The sequence below is a fragment of the Delphinus delphis genome, chromosome X (genome assembly GCF_949987515.2).
Source record: "Delphinus delphis chromosome X, mDelDel1.2, whole genome shotgun sequence".
NCBI lineage: Eukaryota > Metazoa > Chordata > Mammalia > Artiodactyla > Delphinidae > Delphinus > Delphinus delphis.
Window position 1 is genome coordinate 126423398 of NC_082704.1, and position 13030 is coordinate 126436427.

Consider the following 13030-nt stretch of genomic DNA (forward strand, 5'->3'; position numbering starts at 1 on the left):
TAGGGTTAGGGTTAGGGGACGGGGACGGTTTAGAGTCCAGGTGAGGGTACGACAACGCTTTAGGGGGAGCGTACGTGTGAGGTTACAGGTTAGCGTTAACGTACGGGTTAGGATTAGGGGACGGGTGAGGGTCAGGCTTCGGGGAAGGGTTAGGGTTAGGATTCGGGCTAGGGTTAGGGTTAGGGGACGGGGACGGTTTAGGGTCTTGGTGAGGATACGACAACGCTTAAGGGGGAGCGTACGTGTGTGGGCGCGGGTTAGCGTTATCGTACGGGTTAGGATTAGGGGACGGGTGAGGGTCAGGCTTCTTGGAAGTGTTAGGGTTAGGATTCGGGCTAGGTTTAGGGTTAGGGGACGGGGACGGTTTAGGGTCCAGGTGAGGGTACGACAACGCTTTAGGGGGAGCGTACGTGTGAGGGCGCGGGTTAGCGTTAGCGTACGGGTTAGGATTAGGGGACGGGTGAGGGTCAGGCTTCGGCGAAGGGTTAGGGTTAGGGTTCGGCTAGGGTTAGGGTAAGGGGACGGGGATGGTTTAGGGTCTACGTGAGGGTACGACAAAGCTTTAGAGGGAGCGTACATGTGAGGGCGCGGGTTAGCGTTAGCGTACGGGTTAGGATTAGGGGACGGGTGAGGGTCAGGCTTCGGGGAAGTGTTAGGGTTAGGGTTCGGGCTAGGGTTAGGGTTAGGAGACGGGGACGGTTTAGGGTCCAGGTGAGGGTACGACAACGCTTTAGGGGGAGCGTTTGTGTGAGGGCGCGGGTTAGCGTTAGAGTATTGGTTAGGATTAGGGGACGGGTGAGGGACAGGCTTCGGGGAAGGGTTAGGTTTAGGGTTCGGCCTAGGGTTAGGGTTAGGGGACGGGGACGGTTTAGGGTCCAGGTGAGTGTATGAAAACGCTTTAGGGTTAGCGTGCGTGTGAGGGCGCGGGTTGGCGTTAGCGTACGGGTTAGGATTAGGGGACGGGTGAGGGTCAGGCTTCGGGGAAGGGTTAGGGTTAGGGTTCGGGCTAGGGTTAGGGTTAGGGGATGGGGACGGTTTAGGGTCCAGGTGAGGGTACGACAACGCTTTAGGGGGAGCGTAGTGTTAGGGCGCGGGTTAGCGTTAGCGTACGGGTTACGATTAGGGGACGGGTGAGGGTCAGGTTTCGGGGAAGGGTTAGTGTTAGGGTTCGGGCTAGGGTTAGGGTTAGGGGACGGGGACGGTTTAAGGTCCAGGTGAGGGTATGACAACGCTTTAGGGGGAGCGTACGTGTGAGGGCACGGGTTATCGTTAGCGTACGGTTTAGGATTAGGGGACGGGTGAGGGTCAGGCTTCGGGGAAGGGTTAGGGTTAGGGTTCGGCCTAGGGTTAGGGTTAGGGGACGGGGACGGTTTAGGGTCTAGGTGAGTGTATGAAAACGCTTTGGCGGTAGCGTGCGTGTGAGGGCGCGGGTTAGCGTTAGCGTACGGGTTAGGATTAGGGGACGGGTGAAGGTCAGGCATCGGGGAAGGGTTCGGGTTAGGGTTCGGGCTAGGGTTAGGGTTAGGGGACGGGGACGGTTTAGGGTCCAGGTGAGGGTACGACAACGCTTTAGGGGGAGCGTGCGTGTGAGGGCGCGGGTTAGCGTTAGCGTACGGGTTAGGATTAGGGGACGGGTGAGGGTCAGGCTTCGGGGAAGGGTTAGGGTTAGGGTTCGGCCTAGGGTTAGGGTTAGGGGACGGGGACGGTTTAGGGTCTAGGTGAGTGTATGAAAACGCTTTAGCGGTAGCGTGCGTGTGTGGGCGCGGGTTAGCATTAGCGTACGGGTTAGGATTAGGGGACGGGTGAGGGTCAGGCTTCTTGGAAGTGTTAGGGTTAGGATTTGGGCTAGGGTTAGGGTTAGGGGACGGGGACGCTTTAGGGCCCAGGTGAGGGTACGACAACGCTTTAGGGGGAGCGTACGTGTGAGGGCGCGGGTTAGCGTTAGCGTACGGGTTAGGATTAGGGGACGGGTGAGGGTCAGGCTTCGGGGAAGGGTTAGGGTTAGGGTTCGGCTAGGGTTAGGGTAAGGGGACGGGGATGGTTTAGGGTCTACGTGAGGGTACGACAACACTTTAGGGGGAGCGTACATGTGAGGGCGCAGGATAGCGTTAGCGTACGGGTTAGGATTAGGGGACGGGTGAGGGTCAGGCTTCGGGGAAGTGTTAGGGTTAGGGTTCGGGCTAGGGTTAGGGTTAGGAGACGGGGACGGTTTAGGGTCCAGGTGAGGGTACGACAACGCTTTAGGGGGAGCGTTTGTGTGAGGGCGCGGGTTAGCGTTAGCGTATTGGTTAGGATTAGGGGACGGGTGAGGGTCAGGCTTCGGGGAAGGGTTAGGGTTAGGGTTCGGCCTAGGGTTAGGGTTAGGGGACGGGGACGGTTTAGGGTCCAGGTGAGTGTATGAAAACGCTTTAGGGGTAGCGTGCGTGTGAGGGCGCGGGTTGGCGTTAGCGTACGGGTTAGGATTAGGGGACGGGTGAGGGTCAGGCTTCGGGGAAGGGTTAGGGTTAGGGTTCGGGCTAGGGTTAGGGTTAGGGGATGGGGACAGTTTAGGGTCCAGGTGAGGGTACGACAACGCTTTAGGGGGAGCGTAGTGTGAGGGCGCGGGTTAGCGTTAGGGTACGGGTTACGATTAGGGGACGGGTGAGGGTCAGGCTTCGGGGAAGGGTTAGGGTTAGGGTTCGGGCTAGGGTTAGGGTTAGGGGACGGGGACGGTTTAAGGTCCAGGTGAGGGTATGACAACGCTTTAGGGGGAGCGTACGTGTGAGGGCGCGGGTTAGCGTTAGCGTACGGGTTAGGATTAGGGGACGGGTGAGGGTCAGGCTTCGGGGAAGGGTTAGGGTTAGGGTTCGGCCTAGGGTTAGGGTTAGGGGACGGGGACGGTTTAGGGTCTAGGTGAGTGTATGAAAACGCTTTAGCGGTAGCGTGCGTGTGAGGGCGCGGGTTAGCATTAGCGTACGGGTTAGGATTAGGGGACGGGTGAAGGTCAGGCTTCGGGGAAGGGTTCGGGTTAGGGTTCGGGCTAGGGTTAGGGTTAGGGGACGGGGACGGTTTAGGGTCCAGGTGAGGGTACGACAACGCTTTAGGGGGAGCGTGCATGTGAGGGCGCGGGTTAGCGTTAGCGTACGGGTTAGGATTAGGGGACGGGTGAGGGTCAGGCTTCGGGGAAGGGTTAGGGTTAGGGTTCGGGCTAGGGTTAGTGTTAGGGGACGGGGACGGTTTAGTGTCTTGGTGAGGATACGACAACGCTTTAGGGGGAGCGTACGTGTGTGGGCGCGGGTTAGCATTAGCGTACGGGTTAGGATTAGGGGACGGGTGAGGGTCAGGCTTCGGGGAAGGGTTACGGTTAGGGTTCGGCCTAGGGTTAGGGTTAGGGGACGGGGACGGTTTAGGGTCTAGGTGAGTGTATGAAAACGCTTTAGGGGTAGCGTGCGTGTGAGGGCGCGGGTTAGCGTTAGCGTACGGGTTAGGATTAGGGGACGGGTGAGGGTCAGGCTTCGGGGAAGGGTTCGGGTTAGGGTTCGGGCTAGGGTTAGGGTTAGGGGACGGGGACGGTTTAGGGTCCAGGTGAGGGTACGACAACGCTTTAGGGGGAGCGTACGTGTGAGGGCGCGGGTTAGCGTTAGCGTACGGGTTAGGATTAGGGGACGGGTGAGGGTTAGGCTTCGGGGAAGGGTTAGGGTTAGGGTTCGGGCTAGGGTTAGGGTTAGGGGACGGGGACGGTTTAGGGTCCAGGTGAGGGTACGACAACGCTTTAGGGGGAGCGTACGTGTGAGGGCGCGGGTTAGCGTTAGCGTACGGGTTAGGATTAGGGGACGGGTGAGGGTCAGGCTTTGGGGAAGGGTTAGGGTTAGGGTTCGGGCTAGGGTTAGGGTTAGGGGACGGGGACGGTTTAAGGTCCAGGTGAGGGTACGACAACGCTTTAGGGGGAGCATACGTGTGAGGGCGCCGGTTAGCGTTAGCGTATTGGTTAGGATTAGGGGACGGGTGAGGGTCAGGCTTCGGGGAAGGGTTAGGTTTAGGGTTCGGCCTAGGGTTAGGGTTAGGGGACGGGGACGGTTTAGGGTCCAGGTGAGGGTACGACAACGCTTTAGGGGGAGCGTACGTGTGAGGGCACGGGTTAGCGTTAGGGTACGGGTTAGGATTAGGGGACGGGTGAGGGTGAGGCTTCGGGGAAGGGTTAGGGTTAGGGTTCGGGCTAGGGTTAGGGTTAGGGGACGGGGATGGTTTAGGGTCCAGGTGAGTGTAGGACAACGCTTTAGGGGGAGCGTACGTGTGAGGGCGCGGGTTAACGTTAGCATACATGTTAGGATTAGGGGACGGGTGAGTGTCAGGCTTCGGGGAAGGGTTAGGGTTAGGGTTCGGGCTAGGGTTAGGGTTAGGGGACGCGGACGGTTTAGGGTCCAGGTGAGGGTACGACAACGCTTTAGGGGGAGCGTACGTGAGAGGGGGTGGGTTCGCGTTAGCCTACGGGTTAGGATTAGGGGACGGGTGAGCGTCAGGCTTCGGGGAAGGGTTAGGGTTCGGGCTAGGGTTAGGGTTAGGGACGGGGATGGTTTAGGGTCCAGGTGAGGGTACGACAACGCTTTAGCGGGAGCGTACGTGTGAGGGCGCGGGTTAGCGTTAGCGTACTGGTTAGGATTAGGGGACGGGTGAGGGTCAGCCTCTTGGGAAGGATAAGGGTTAGGGTTCGGGCTAGGGTTAGGGTTAGGGGACGGGGACGGTTTAGTGTCCTGGTGACGGTACGACAACGCTTTAGGGGGAGCGTACGTGTGTGGGCGCGGGTTAGCGTTAGCGTACGGGTTAGGATTAGGGGACGGGTGAGGGTCAGGCTTCTTGGAAGTGTTAGTGTTAGGATTCGGGCTAGGGTTAGGGTTAGGGGACGGGGACGGTTTAGGGTCCAGGTGAGGGTACGAGAACGCTTTAGGGGGAGCGTACGTGTGAGGGCGCGGGTTAGCGTTAGCGTACGGGTTAGGATTAGGGGACGGGTGAGGGTCAGGCTTCGGGGAAGGGTTAGGGTTAGGGTTCGGCTAGGGTTAGGGTAAGGGGACGGGGATGGTTTAGGGTCTACGTGAGGGTACGACAACGCTTTAGGGGGAGCGTACGTGTGAGGGCGCGGGTTAGCGTTAGCGTACGGGTTAGGATTAGGGGACAGGTGAGGGTCAGGCTTCGGGGAAGTGTTAGGGTTAGGGTTCGGGCTAGGGTTAGGGTTAGGAGACGGGGACGGTTTAGGGTCCAGGTGAGGGTACGACAACACTTTAGGGGGAGCGTTTGTGTGAGGGCGCTGGTTAGCGTTAGCGTATTGGTTAGGATTAGGGGACGGGTGAGTGTCAGGCTTCGGGGAAGGGTTAGGTTCAGGGTTCGGCCTAGGGTTAGGGTTAGGGGACGGGGACGGTTTAGGCTCCAGGTGAGTGTATGAAAACGCTTTAGGGGTAGCGTGCGTGTGAGGGCGCGGGTTGGCGTTAGCGTACGGGTTACGATTAGGGGACGGGTGAGGGTCAGGCTTCGGGGAACGGTTAGGGTTAGGGTTCGGGCTAGGGTTAGGGTTAGGGGACGGGGACGGTTTAAGGTCCAGGTGAGCGTACGACAACGCTTTAGGGGGAGCGTACGTGTGAGGGCGCGGGTGAGCGTTAGCGTATGGGTTAGGATTAGGGGACGGGTGAGGGTCAGGCTTCGGGGAAGGGTTACGGTTAGGGTTCGGCCTAGGGTTAGGGTTAGGGGACGGGGACGGTTTAGGGTCTAGGTGAGTGTATGAAAACGCTTTAGGGGTAGCGTGCGTGTGAGGGCGCGGGTTAGCGTTAGCGTACGCTTTAGGATTAGGGGACGGGTGAGGGTCAGGCTTCGGGGAAGGGTTCGGGTTAGGGTTCGGCCTAGGGTTAGGGTTAGGGGACGGGGACGGTTTAGGGTCCAGGTGAGGGTACGACAACGCTTTAGGGGGAGCGTACGTGTGAGGGCGCGGGTTAGCGTTAGGGTACGGGTTAGGATTAGGGGACGGGTGAGGGTCAGGCTTCGGGGAAGTGTTAGGGTTAGGGTTCGGGCTAGGTTTAGGGTTAGGGGACGAGGACGGTTTAAGGTCCAGGTGAGGGTACGACAACGCTTTAGGGGGAGCGTACGTGTGAGGGCGCCGGTTAGCGTTAGCGTACGGGTTAGGATTAGGGGACGGGTGAGGGTCAGGCTTCGGGGAAGGGTTAGGTTTAGGGTTCGGCCTAGGGTTAGGGTTAGGGGACGGGGACGGTTTAGGGTCCAGGTGAGGGTACGACAACGCTTTAGGGGGAGCGTACGTGTGAGGGCGCGGGTTAGCGTTAGGGTACGGGTTAGGATTAGGGGACGGGTGAGGGTCAGGCTTCGGGGAAGTGTTAGGGTTAGGGTTCGGGCTAGGTTTAGGGTTAGGGGACGAGGACGGTTTAAGGTCCAGGTGAGGGTAGGACAACGCTTTAGGGGGAGCATACGTTTGAGGGCGCGGGTTAGCGTTAGCGTACGGGTTAGGATTAGGGGACGGGTGAGGGTCAGGCTTCGGGGAAGGGTTAGGGTTAGGGTTCGGGCTAGGGTTATGGTTAGGGGACAGGGACAGTTTAGGGTCCAGGTGAGGGTACGACAATGCTTTAGGGGGAGCGTACGTGTGAGGGCGCAGGTTAGCGTTATCGTACGGGTTAGGATTAGGGGACGGGTGAGTGTCAGGCTTCAGGGAAGGGTTAGGGTTAGGGTTCGGGCTAGGGTTAGGGTTAGGGGACGGGGACGGTTTAGGGTCCAGGTGAGGGTACGACAACGCTTTAGGGGGAACGTACGTGTGAGGGCGCTGGGTTAGCGTTAGTGTACGGTTGAGGATTAGGGGACGGGTGAGGGTCAGGCTTCGGGGAAGGGTTAGGTTTAGGTTTCGGGCTAGGGTTAGGGTTAGGGGACGGGGACAGTTTAGGGTCCAGGTGAGGGTACGACAACGCTTTAGGGGGAGCGTACGTGTGAGGGCGCCGGTTAGCGTTAGCGTACGGGTTAGGATTAGGGGTCGGGTGAGGGTCAGGCTTCGGGGAAGGGTTAGGGTTAGGGTTCGGGCTAGGGTTAGGGTTAGGGGACGGGGACGGTTTAAGGTCCAGGTGAGGGTACGACAACGCTTTAGGGGGATATACGTGTGAGGGCGCGGGTTAGCGTTAGCGTACGGGTTAGGATTAGGGGACGGGTGAGGGTCAGGCTTCGGGGAAGGGTTAGGGGTAGGGTTCGGGCTAGGGTTAGGGTACGGGGACGGGGATGGTTTAGGGTCCAGGTGAGGGTACGAGAACGCTTTAGGGGGAGCGTACGTGTGAGGGCGCGGGTTAGCGTTAGCGTACGGGTTTGGATTAGGGGACGGGTGAGGGTCAGGCTTCGGGGAAGGGTTAGGGTTAGGGTTCGGGCTAGGGTTAGGGTTAGGGGACGGGGACGGTTTAAGGTCCAGGTGAGGGTACGACAACGCTTTAGGGGGAGCGTACGTGTGAGGGCGCGGGTTAGCGTTAGCGTATGGGTTAGGATTAGGGGACGGGTGAGGGTCAGGCTTCGGGGAAGGGTTAGGGTTAGGGTTCGGCCTAGGGTTAGGGTTAGGGGACGGGGACGGTTTAGGGTCTAGGTGAGTGTATGAAAACGCTTTAGGGGTAGCGTGCGTGTGAGGGCGCGGGTTAGCGTTAGCGTACGGGTTAGGATTAGGGGACGGGTGAGGGTCAGGCTCTGGGGAAGGATAAGTGTTAGGGTTCGGGCTAGGGTTAGGGTTAGGGGACGGGGACGGTTTAGGGTCCAGGTGGGGGTAGGACAACGCTTTAGGGGGAGCGTACGTGTGAGGGCGCGGGTTAGCGTTAGCGTACGGGTTAGGATTAGGGGACGGGTGAGGGTCAGGCTTCGGGGAAGGGTTAGGGTTAGGGTTCGGGCTAGGGTTAGGGTTAGGGGACGGGGACGGTTTAGGGTCCAGGTGAGGGTACGACAACGCTTTAGGGTAGCGTACGTGTGAGGGGGCGGGTTCGCGTTAGGGTACGGGTTAGGATTAGGGGACGGGTGAGGGTCAGGCTTCGGGGAAGGGTTAGGGTTCGGGCTAGGGTTAGGGTTAGGGACGGGGATGGTTTAGGGTCCAGGTGAGGGTACGACAACGCTTTAGGGGGAGCGTACGTGTGAGAGTGCGGGTTAGCGTTAGCATACGGGTTAGGATTAGGGGACGGATGAGGGTCAGGCTTTGGGGAAGGTTTAGGGTTAGGGTTCGGGCTAGGGTTATGCTTAAGGGACGGGGACGGTTTAGGGTCCAGGTGAGGGTACGACAACGCTTTAGGGGGAGCGTACGTGTGAGAGCGCGGGTTAGCGTTAGCGTACGGGTTACGATTAGGGGACGGGTGAGGGTCAGGCTCTGGGGAAGGATAAGGGTTAGGGTTCGGGCTAGGGTTAGGGTTAGGGGACGGCGACGGTTTAGGGTCCTGGTGACGGTACGACAACGCTATAGGGGGAGCGTACGTGTGAGGGCGCGGGATAGCGTTAGCGTAAGGGTTAGGATTAGGGGACGGGTGAGGGTCAGGCTTCGGGGAAGGGTTAGGGTTAGGGTTCGGGCTAGGGTTAGGGTTAGGGGACGGGGACGGTTTAGGGTCCAGGTGAGGGTACGACAACGCTTTAGGGGGAGCGTACGTGTGAGGGCGCCAGTTAGCGTTAGCGTACGGGTTAGGATTAGGGGACGGGTGAGGGTCAGGCTTCGGGGAAGAGTTAGGGTTAGGGTTCGGGCTAGGGTTAGGGTTAGGGGACGGGGACGGTTTAGGGTCCAGGTGAGGGTACGACAACGCTTTAGGGGGAGCGTACGTGTGAGGGCGCGTGTTAGCGTTAGCGTACGGGTTAGGATTAGGGGACGGGTGAGGGTCAGGCTTCGGGGAAGGGTTAGGGTTAGGGTTCGGGCTAGGGTTAGGGTTAGGGGACGGGGACGGTTTAGGGTCCAGGTGAGGGTACGACAACGCTTTAGGGGGAGCGTAGTGTGAGGGCGCGGGTTAGCGTTAGGGTACGGGTTAGGATTAGGGGACGGGTGAGGGTCAGGCTTCGGGGAAGGATAAGGGTTAGGGTTCGGGCTAGGGTTAGGGTTAGGGGACGGGGACGGTTTAGGGTCCAGGTGAGGGTACGACAACGCTTTAGGGGGATCGTATGTGTGAGGGGGCGGGTTCGCGTTAGCGTATGGGTTAGGATTAGGGGACGGGTGAGGGTCAGGCTTCGGGGAAGGGTTAGGGTTCGGGCTAGGGTTAGGGTTAGGGACGGGGATGGTTTAGGGTCCAGGTGAGGGTACGACAACGCTTTAGGGGTAGCGTACGTGTGAGGACGCGGGATAGCGTTAGCATACGGGTTAGGATTAAGGGACGGGTGAGGGTCAGGCTTCGGGGAAGGGTTAGGTTTAGGGTTCGGGCTAGGGTTAGGGTTAGGGGACGGGGACGGTTTAGGGTCCAGGTGAGGGTACGACAACGCTTTAGGGGGAGCGTTTGTGTGAGGGCGCGGGTTAGCGTTAGCGTACGGGTTAGGATTAGGGGACGGGTGAGGGTCAGGCTTCTTGGAAGTGTTAGGGGTAGGGTTCGGGCTAGGGTTAGGGGACGGGGACGGGGACGGTTTAGGGTCCAGGTGAGGGTACGAGAACGCTTTAGGAGGAGCGTACGTGTGAGGGCGCGGGTTAGCGTTAGCGTACGGGTTAGGATTAGGGGACGGGTGAGGGTCAGGCTTCAGGGAAGGGTTAGGGTTAGGGTTTGGGCTAGGGTTAGGGTTAGGGGACGAGGACGGTTTAGGTTCCAGGTGTGGGTTCGACAACGCTTTAGGGGGAGCGTACGTGTGAGGGTACGGGTTAGCGTTAGCGTACGGGTTAGGATTAGGGGACGGGTGAGGGTCAAGCTTCGGGGAAGTGTTAGGGTTAGGGTTCGGGCTAGGGTTAGGGTTAGGGGACGGGGACGGTTTAGGGACCAGGTGAGGGTACGACAACGCTTTAGGGGGAGCGTACGTGTGAGGGCGCGGGTTAGCGTTAGCGTACGGGTTAGGATTAGGGGACGGGTGAGGGTCAGGCTTCGGGGAAGGGTTAGGGTTAGGGTTCGGGCTAGGGTTAGGGTTAGGGGACGGGGACGGTTTAAGGTCCAGGTGAGGGTACGACAACGCTTTAGGGGGAGCGTACGTGTGAGGGCGCGGGTTAGCGTTAGCGTACGGGTTAGGATTAGGGGACGGGTGAGGGTCAGGCTTCGGGGAAGGGTTAGGTTTAGGGTTCGGCCTAGGGTTAGGGTTAGGGGACGGGGACGGTTTAGGGTCCAGGTGATTGTATGAAAACGTTTTAGGGGTAGCGTGCGTGTGAGGGCGTGGGTTAGCGTTAGCGTACGGGATAGGATTAGGGGACTGGTGAGGGTCAGGCTTCGGGGAAGTGTTAGGGTTAGGGTTTGGGCTAGGGTTAGGGTTAGGGGACAGGGACGGTTTAGGGTCCAGGTGAGGGTACGACAACGCTTTAGGGGGAGCGTACGTGTGAGGGCGCGGGTTAGCGTTAGCGTACGGGTTAGGATTAGGGGACGGGTGAGGGTCAGGCTTCGGGGAAGGGTTAGGGTTAGGGTTCGGGCTAGGGTTAGGGTTAGGGGACGGGGACGGTTTAGGGTCCAGGTGAGGGTACGACAACTCTTTAGGGGGAATGTACCTGTGAGGGCGCGGGTTAGCGTTAGCGTACGGGTTAGGATTAGGGGACGGGTGAGGGTCAGGCTTCGGGGAAGGGTTAGGTTTAGGGTTCGGGCTAGGGTTAGGGTTAGGGGACGGGGACGGTTTAGGGTCCAGGTGAGGGTATGACAACGCTTTAGGGGGAGCGTAGTGTGAGGGCGCAGGTTAGCGTTAGCGTACGGGTTAGGATTAGGGGACGGGTGAGGGTCAGGCTTCGGGGAAGGGTTAGGGTTAGGGTTCGGGCTAGGGTTAGGGTTAGAGGACGGGGACGGTTCAAGGTCCAGGTGAGGGTACGACAACGCTTTAGGGGGAGCGTACGTGTGAGGGCGCGGGTTAGCGTTAGCATATGGGTTAGGATTAGGGAACGGGTGAGGGTCAGGCTTCGGGGAAGGGTTAGGGTTAGGATTCGGCCTAGGGTTAGGGTTAGGGGACGGGGACTGTTTAGGGTCCAGGTGAGTGTATGAAAACGCTTTATGGGTAGCGTGCATGTGAGGGCGCGGGTTAGCGTTAGCGTACGGGTTAGGATTAGGGGACGGGTGAGGGTCAGGCTTCGGGGAAGGGTTAGGGTTAGGGTTCGGGCTAGGGTTAGGGTTAGGGGACGGGGACGGTTTAGGGTCCAGGTGAGGGTACGACAACGCTTTAGGGGGAGCGTACGTGTGAGGGCGTGGGTTAGCGTTAGCGTACGGGTTAGGATTAGGGGACGGGTGAGGGTCAGGCTTCGGGGAAGGGTTAGGGTTAGGGTTCGGGCTAGGATTAGGGTTAGGGGACGGGGACGTTTAGGGTCCAGGTGAGTGTACGACAACGCTTTAGGGGGAACGTACGTGTGAGGGCGCGGGTTAGCGTTAGCGTACGGGTTAGGATTAGGGGACGGGTGAGGGTCAGGCTTCGGGGAAGGGTTAGGTTTAGGGTTCGGGCTAGGGTTAGGGTTAGGGGACGGGGACGGTTTAGCTTCCAGGTGAGGGTACGACAACGCTTTAGGGGGAGCGTACGTGTTAGGGCGTGGGTTAGCGTTAGCGTACGGGTTAGATTAGGGGACGGGTGAGGGTCAGGCTTCGGGGAAGTGTTAGGGTTAGGGTTCGGGCTAGGGTTAGGTTTAGGGGACGGGGACGGTTTAGGGTCCAGGTGAGGGTACGACAACGCTTTAGGGGGAGCGTACGTGTGAGGGCGCGGGTTAGCGTTAGCCTACGGGTTAGGATTAGGGGACGGGTGAGGGTCAGGCTTCGGGGAAGGGTTAGGGTTCGAGCTAGGGTTAGGGTTAGGGACGGGGATGGTTTAGGGTCCAGGTGAGGGTACGACAACGCTTTAGGGGGAGCGTACGTGTGAGGGCGCGGGTTAGCGTTAGCATACGAGTTAGGATTAGGGGACGGGTGAGGGTCAGCCTTTGGGGAAGTTTTAGGGTTAGGGTTCGGGCTAGGGTTATGGTTAAGGGACGGGGACGGTTTAGGGTCCAGGTGAGGGTACGACAACGCTTTAGGGGGAGCGTACGTGTGAGGGCGCGGGTTAGCGTTAGCGTACGAGTTAGGATTAGGGGACGGGTGAGGGTCAGGCTTCGGGGAAGGGTTAGGGTTAGGGTTCGGGCTAGGGTTAGGGTTAGGGGATGGGGACGGTTTAGGGTCCAGGTGAGGGTACGACAACGCTTTAGGGGGAGCGTACATGTGAGGGCGCGGGTTAGCGTTAGCGTACGGGTTAGGATTAGGGGACGGGTGAGGGTCAGGCTTCGGGGAAGGATAAGGGTTAGGGTTCGGGCTAGGGTTAGGGTTAGGGGACGGGGACGGTTTAGGGTCCTGATGACGGTACGACAACGCTTTAGGGGGAGCGTACGTGTTTGGGCACGGGTTAGCGTTAGCGTACGGGTTAGGATTAGGGGACGGGTGAGGGTCAGGCTTCGGGGAAGGGTTAGGGTTAGGGTTCGGGCTAGGGTTAGGGTTAGGGGACAGGGACGGTTTAGGGTCTTGGTGCGGATAGGACAACGCTTTAGGGGGAGCGTACGTGTGTGGGCGCGGGTTAGCGTTAGCGTACGGGTTAGGATTAGGGGACGGGTGAGGGTCACGCTTCTTGGAAGTGTTAGGGTTAGGGTTCGGGCTAGGGTTAGGGTTAGGGGACGGGGACGGTTTAGGGTCCAGGTGAGGGTACGACAACGCTTTAGGGGGAGCGTACGTGTGAGGGCGCGGTTAGCGTTAGCGTATGGGTTAGGATTAGGGGACGGGTGAGGGTCAAGCTTCGGGGAAGGGTTAGGGTTAGGGTTCGGGCTAGGGTTAGGGTTAGGGGACGGGGACGGTTTAGGGTCCAGGTGAGGGTACGACAACGCTTTAGGGGGAGCGTACGTGTGAGGGCGCGGGTTAGCGTTAGCGTACGGTTTAGGATTAGGGGACGGGTGAGGGTC